An 8,049-nucleotide genomic window follows, 5' to 3' on the forward strand; every position below is an offset into this window, starting at 1 on the left:
GGAGAGAAGCTACTTTTTTCTGCTTTTCCAAAACTGCTTCTGCTTCTCTTCAAAAGTACTTTTTTTCCTTCCAAAAGCTTGGCCAAACACCTCAAATTTTGGCCAAAAGTGCTTTTGGCAAAAAAAAAAGGCACTTTTGGCCAAAAAGAAGCTTGGCCAAACAGGCTATTAGAACCAGCAAAACATATTCTTGGCATACAGATTGTCAATGAGAAAGTACTTTACATGTTCAACATATATAAAACTAAGGTTCTTAGTATACCATTAGCTATACACTTCAAATTGAGCATGAAATAGTATCCTTTCAGTGATGACGAGAAGGAAGACATGAAGAAAGTTCCTTATGCTTCAACTGTTGGCAGTTATATGTAATGATTTGTACAAGATCAGATATTGCTCACGATGTTGCTATTGTTAGCCGCTTTCTTTTTAATGCAAAGAGAATGTTGGAATGATGTGAAGTGGATTATAAGATATCTTGTGGCATTTCTAGTCTGAGTTTGTGTCTTGGGACAGAAAAGCCTATTATTTGTGGTTACAGTAATTTAGATATGACAGTTGATGTTGATACTCACGAGTCTACTTCGGGCTACTTGGTTACTTTTGTAGGGTGAGTTGTGTCATATAGGTTGAAAAAATGTGTTATTCTATCTACTACAGATGCTAAGCTTATTGCTGTTGTTGAAGCTAGTAAAGAGCTGCTTTGGATCAGGGGCGAATGTAATGTTCAACTAACGGGCTCAATTGAACCCATAACTTTCGATGCAGAGTAAAAATTTGTATGTAAAAATTCATTAAATTGTAAAAATAGTAGATATAAACCCATAACTTTAAAAATATAGTGGGTTCAATGCTAAAAACCTTAAAAGTTGAACCCATAGGATTTAAATCCTAAATCCGCCTCTGCTCTGGATGAAGAGATTTTTGGGAACTTGGCTTTGCTCAAGAGAGACATGTGCTTTATTACGACATTCAAAGTTCTATTCATCTTGACAAGAATTTTACATTTCATAGTAGATCTAAACATATTGTTGTGAGATACCATTCGATTTGAGATATGTTGGATTCTAAATTTCTTGAGCTTGAGAAAATTCACACAAATGATAATGGTTCCGACATATTCACCAAATTTTTATCAAGAGGTAAGTTTGAAGAATATTGCTTAATTGCTGGAAAAACGGTCTTCTTCACATAGTCAGAAGGAGAGAATTATTAGGCCACCTATTTTGGAGGGGATGTGCACAAATCGTCATTAAGTGCACATGTCTTTACTTTAAAGCTAGTGTTTTAAATATCTTTAGTCATTAGCCATTGGTTTAATAAATTTTTACCTGACTGGACGAAAATACCCTTCTGCTATAACTTATACCTACACTTTTATTAACTTTTACCTGACTGGACGATCAGCAGCAGCAACAACAACAGACTGTGATCGTCGAATTTCAAACTCTAGAATTGCAGAAGCTTCTCTTCCGATTTGAAACTATAGAATTTAACTTTCTCGTCCAAAAATTGACATAAATTTATAGTAAGTTAGCCTTTTGTGTGTTTCTATTGATTTTTATTTCGTTACTAGGAATTTGATGCTAGGAATTTGATTTTTTTTTGAATTTTTGGATTGATAAGGTTAAGGACATCGCGTCCTGTGATAATTCTATAAAAATTGAGCACATAATGTTAAGGATTTGGTGTCCTTAACATGACCGTTGTTACTAATATTAAGGACATAGTGTCCTGATTTTGCAAATTGAATTGAAAAAGTTAAGGACACAATGTCCTTAACTTTTTTGCTGTTCTTCTGAATATTAAGGACATACTGTCATAGTTTTGCAAATTGTTTTGAAAAAGTTAAGGACACTTGGTCCTGAAGTTTGAGTTTCAAGTTGAAAAGTTAAGGACACTTGGTCCTGAAGTTTGAGTTTCAAGTTGAAAAAGTTAAGGACACTTGGTCCTGAAGTTTGAGTTTCAAGTTGAAAAGTTGAGGACACTTGGTCCTGAAATTTGAGTTTCAAGTTCAAAAGTAAAGGAGACATGGTCCTGAACTTAGACTTACAAGTTCAAAAGTTCAGTACACTTTGTCCTGAACTTAGACTAACAAGTATAAAAGTTAAGGACCGGCAGTCCTTAACTTATAGTTCCAACTTCAAAAGTTAAGGACACTTGGTCCTGAAGTTTTAGTTTCAAGTTGAAAAGTTAAGGACACTTAGTCCTGAAGTTTGAGTTTCAAGTTGAAAAGTTAAGGACACTTGGTCCTGAAGTTTGAGTTTCAAGTTGAAAAGTTAAGGACATGCAGTCCTTAACTTCAAGTTTCAAGTTCAAAAGTTAAGGACACTTGGTCCTTAACTTTGAATTCCAAGTTCAAAAGTTAAGGATACTTGGTCCTGAACTTTTATTTACAAGGTCAAAAGTTAAGGACACTTAGTCCTTTACTTATAGTTCCAAGTTCATAACTTAAGGACACTTGGTCCTGAACTTTGAGTTCCAAGTTAAAAAGTTAAGGACACTTGGTCCTGAAGTTAAGGACACTTGGTCCTTAACTTTGAATTCCAAGTTCAAAAGTTAAGGACACTTGGTCCTTAACTTGGTCTTGAACTTACAGTACCTGTTTTTAATTATATAAGGATTGCTCTATAAAATATGTTATGAGTTTCCCATTCTATTGACTTGCAGGATGGAAACAATATGCATTATAGTTGCTTTTAATGGTAGATGGACTGAACATTATAAGTATCTTGATCATCAAACAAAGCTTGTTCTTGTACTTGAGGCAATTCGGTTTGAAGATTTCATTAAACAGATCTTTGAAGTTATTGATTTGGATATAGACAAGTTTGAAGCAGTGATATGGTTTGATACCAACCTTGGAACAAGCAAGGGAATGCTTGTATCCAAAGATTTAGATCTTCACACATGTATGCAGTTACTAAAAAGTCATTCACTCTTCAAGGGCTGTCGTTTCATTGTTGATATTTCGGAAAGAGTTTTTGGATCAACAATCACCTTTGAAGATGTCAACAAAGAAACTCAACATGACAATCAAAACAAATTCCAACAGATAATGGAAATAGATATGGTTGAAGCTCAACCAATAACTGAAGAGGTGCTTCAAACAGTTGATTCTATTCAAGTAGAAGGACAAAGCATTATATAGATTGACAACGAACAAGATTTGGGTATTCAAGTCTTAGAGAGTGCACCGGTAATCAAAGAAGTTGCAGAAAAAACCTCTACTCAACTAGCTAGACGTAGGTCAAATTTGAAAAAACTATGAAAGCTGATCAAAGGTATGCAACTTCAAAGTTGATTAGTGGTTACATTATCGACAATCTTCGAGACCCAAGGTTTGAAGTTACACCAGCTTTTGTCATGGCAGAAATGCAAAAATTGTCTGGACTAGACATTGGATATCACAAGGCGTGGCGTGCTATTCAATGTGCTTCCGCTTTAATAAGAGGAAATCCTGAAAAGAATTATGAATTATTGTCTTCATACTTGTATATGAAGAGAAGTAAAAACCCGGGAACATATACTAACATAAAGATAGATGACAACAACAGGTAAATAATCAAAAAAGAATTTATTAGTCTGTTTTATAAACTTTAAACCATGCTGTCTGTAACCAGTTAAAAAGTTAAGGACGTGTTGTCCTTAACTTTCATGTGTGCAGTCAAAAAGTTAAGGACACTTGGTCCTTAACTTAGAATTGCAAGTTATAAAATTAAGGACATGGTGACCTTAACTTTTGACCTTGTTAGTCTAAGTTAAGGGCTCCATGTCCTAAACTTTTGAACTTTGAACTCAAAGTTAAGGACTGCATGTCCTTAACTTTATAACTTGTAACTTTATAACTTGTAACTCTAAGTTAAGGACTGCCTGTCCTTAATTTTTGTCCTTGTTGGTCTAACTTCAGGACTACTTGTCCTTAACTTTTGGCCTTGTAACCTGAAGTTCAGGACTACCTGTAAGCACGTGATTTTTGCCCTATGAAAGAATTACTCCCAAAAAATTCAAAATAAAATAATTTTCCTTTGTGTGCAATTTTTGTTATTTGTGTGGTATTTTTGTATAATTATTTGTATTTTTATGAGTGCATGTTTATTTGTTTTAATTAATAAAAATATAAAATATATCACATTTTCATTTAGTATTTAATTAAGTTTGTTTTACAAAAAAATGAAAGTCACAAAAATAGGAATATTTTGCATTGTTAGCATTTAATGTCAAATTATGCAATTTTGTTTTAATTGGTGTTTAATTGTGTATGATAATTTTTGTTAGGAGTTTAATTAGTATTTTTGAGTTAATTTAGTTTGTATCTCAATTTAGAATTTTAGTTTTATCAAAAAAATAAATAAATAAATAAATAAATAAAAGAGGGCTACGAAACGTTAATATTTGAATTGAGTCTAATATAGCTATTTTGACTATTTTACCTTATTTCGTCGCAAAAGAAAAATTACAAAAAATATATATGTAAATTTTAGCTTATGTATTTCTCATAAACTTGAAAAAATACAAAAATAGTACCTTATTTTTTATACTTTATATAATTTCGAAAATTATAAAATATGTAGTTTTATTAATGTTTTGTAGTCATTTTAAACTTAAAAAATATAGAAATAGTACTTTATATTTTTATCGTTGTATAATTTCGAAAATTATAAAAAAAAAGAGTTATTAACGTTTTGTAGCCATTTTAATCTTGAAAAATACAAAAATAGTACTTTATATTTTATCTTTATATAAAAACGAAAATGACAAAAATAGTTTTATTTATGCTTTGTAGCTATTTTAATCTTGGAAAAATACTAAAAAAAAACAGAAAGAAATAGTTTTGTTTTAAATAGTCTTATTTGGTAGTATTTTGCTTACATAGGACTAAATGAATAACATCGTGTTTTTATTCTCGGGTCCGTGCAAAGAATAATATTTGGGTTTAACTACCCGTTTTTAGGCCTAATTTTCGAACCTGACCCATAATAATCCGAACCCCACCGCGCATGGGGGACACATGTCTTGGACCCCTACACACGTGGGGTCCATGTCCTTTGATATACGGACAAAGCATGGCATGGGGGAGGGAATTAAAAATTGAAAAGGCTGAAAATTGTTTAAAGGAGAAAGGGGCACAACACGTGAAGGGGATTGAATTTTCAAATCAAAAGGTTTTTAAAAAGGGAAAGGGGGGACAGAACGTGAGAAAAGAAGAGTATTGAAAGAATTTTAAAAGCCAACAATATTTTAAGAAAAGGGAAAGGGACTTACGTTTGTAAAACAAAAAAGGAAAAGAGGGATGCACATGCACGGACCAAAGGAAAAGAAAAGGAGTTTTGCAACTGTTCATCTTCTTCTTTATTTTTGAAGAAGAAGAAACGAAACCAAAAAAAAAGGCTCACCCCCCGTCGAGCAGCAGCAACTGCTGTTGCGTCGTTCGCCATCTCCATAACCAACGACCCTACCTCCAGCTGTTCGACCAAACCCCGCTGCCCCCGTCGACCTCGACACCACCCTGTTGTTCCCTGTCGCGTCGCCACCATGCAGCGAGCAGTGCTGTTGCTGCTGCTCTTCACGACCACTGCCGTTGTCGCTGCTCCTCATGACCTGTCGTCGCTGCTGCTCCTCGTGACCTTTCGCTGCTGCTGCCCCGTCGACCATGGCAGCAGCGAATCCAGCTGCTACCGCTGCTGTCCCCCTCACAATCACCACCCTCGTCCCTCCATTTGCGTCGCCAGTCCAAAACGTCCAGCTGCTGCTTCGTTTTTTTTAACGTCCACAAAACAGTTCGTTCGACTTCCAATAGTTCAACTTCGAGTTCGACTTGGGTTCGTTCATGTTTTAGATTTTTTTTTCAAGATTATTTAGTTCCTTTGATTTATTTCCTGTTAGGGTTTTTGTTTTAAGTGTTGTTCGTAATCTTGTTTTGTTCGTTCTATTTTTCGGATTATTGAATCTTTGTTTAAAGTGTTTATTTTTTGTAAATCTTGTCTTGTTCATTAGTTATCCTTCTTCTTCAAGACCTTTTTATTTGGTCAAAGTTTTTCTTCTGTTTGTTTGAGTGTGCGTTATAAGCTACCTTCGATTTGAACAACTTCGTCGAATAGTTAGTTTATGAATGTTTTGTTTGGACGAGTACAACCCGAATCACTTCTTTGGTTTGTTTTGATACTTGAATCATTTGTGTGAATTTGATTTAAGGATTGGTCGTAGCTGTGTAGTGATTTAGTGAAGTTATAAATCAGAGAGGTTTAAATACAGATTGTTAAGAGCGAGGGCAAGGCAATAATAATAGGGGATTTTCAGGGGTATTTTTGGGTGTTAAAAGATTTAAAATGTTTAGTGTTAGTAGTTTGCCTGTTGAATATTTAGTGTATAATTAAATTAATGAATTATTTAATAAAAAGGGAATTAGTAGTGCATAATACTCCCTGTCTGGTATCTTTAAGGGTGGAAAATCAGAAAATAAGCATGGGATTAATGATAAAAGTGTATAGATGCACATGGGAGGGAATATACAGGCTGAAAGTGAAAGCTTTGAATAAATAATGTTTAGTTCTAGCCTATAAATAAGGGGAGTTGATACAGAGAAGGGGACTGGAATTTTGAGAGAAGAAAAATTTTCAGAACTTCAAAGTGAGAAATAAGATAATTTTTCAGAATTAAAAGTCAGTCTTTGAGAGCTAAAAATTGAAAGTGAGGTCCTTTTCTTTACTACTGAAATCAGAACTTTGTTACTGCTTTATGTGGATTGAGTTTAGTGCTACTAAATTTTTCAGTCAGGCTTTCCGGGGTTTTTCAGTTTGGTTCTGACCATTGTTACACTGGTTATTGCTGGGTTTTGTTGATGTTATTTGCTGTGGGATTTTGTTGCTGAATCTGCTGTTGCTGTGTTATTACTGCTGCTGACTCCTCCTTCTTTTGTTCTTGTACTGCCATTTCCAGGTACACATTTGTATACTCTCGGCTTGAAGAGAAATGAAATATTAATCAGGATTTGTTACTGTTGAATTCCTCCTGTTTAGATTCGTGTTTGAATAGAATTTTTTCTTTCTTTGTATAAAAATGTAGTTGACTAATTAATGAGTAATGGGGTTGCATATGTATAACTTCTTCATCTAATAATGTTAGTTTAAATTAATCAAATACTAGTTAATTTGTTTTGATATTATGGTGTGTCAATCTCATGTTCCAGTATTATTGAATAATAGAATATAGAATGAAATCAATTTTTCTTTGTACAAACTCGATCGCAATTTTTCATTCACATTAGCCGTAAACTAATAACTAATAAGTTATGTTTTTCAGCATGTAATTAATTGAGAAATTTTCTTTTATTTTTAGAGACAAACTTAATAGAAGAAATGTAGTCACTGTAGGTTTATCCTTAAAAAATAAGAATGAGATGAGCCTCGCCAAATAAAAATACAAAATTGCGGGGCCCTCAGTAAATATTTGCTTTAAAATTGCTTAGACTTCGGGATGGACCGTTTAGTAAAATTCCACGGCCCTACCCAAGGTAGATGATACGCTAGTCGCTTTAGGCGCTCCTTTAATAATTTAATTTTCTTAAACTCGGGTGCACATTGATGTGACCCAAATCCAAATCTCAATGGAGTCAAAGTGTGTCGATGACCACAGGTACATTGATTGTAACGCGGTTCGAGATACATTTTCACAACGTTGCAATTCCTTGTAAAAAATAATAATAATAATAATAATGAAAGCGGTAAAAAGTTAAAATTTGCACATAAGTTCATATTTGTATAAAATCAGATAATCAAGCCGAATATAATAGTTGAGCGACCGTGCTAGAACCACGGAATTCGGGAATGCCTAACACCTTCTCCCGGGTTAACAGAATTCCTTATCCGGATTTCTGGTACGCAGATTGTAATATGGAGTCATTCTTTTCCTCGATTCGGGATTAAAATTGGTGACTTGGGACACCCTAAATCTCCCAAGTGGCGACTCTGAAATAAATAAATAAATCCCATTTCGATTGTCCTTTAATTAGAAAAACTCCTTGTACCCCCGCGGGGGCGGAAAAAGGAG

The 8,049-nt window shown here is 34.0% G+C and overlaps 1 long non-coding RNA gene across 1 annotated transcript; it reads left to right on the forward strand.

The window, feature by feature from the left end:
* The first annotated feature begins 5,256 nt into the window (after positions 1–5,256).
* On the forward strand, positions 5,257–7,160 carry LOC138876522 (uncharacterized). The gene is made up of 2 exons (XR_011401835.1): positions 5,257–5,822; positions 6,940–7,160. It is a non-coding gene; the product is annotated as an uncharacterized lncRNA (long non-coding RNA).
* The last annotated feature ends 889 nt before the right edge of the window (positions 7,161–8,049 follow it).

Source organism: Nicotiana sylvestris, chromosome 8 (assembly GCF_000393655.2).
Source record: "Nicotiana sylvestris chromosome 8, ASM39365v2, whole genome shotgun sequence".
NCBI classification, from domain to species: domain Eukaryota; kingdom Viridiplantae; phylum Streptophyta; class Magnoliopsida; order Solanales; family Solanaceae; genus Nicotiana; species Nicotiana sylvestris.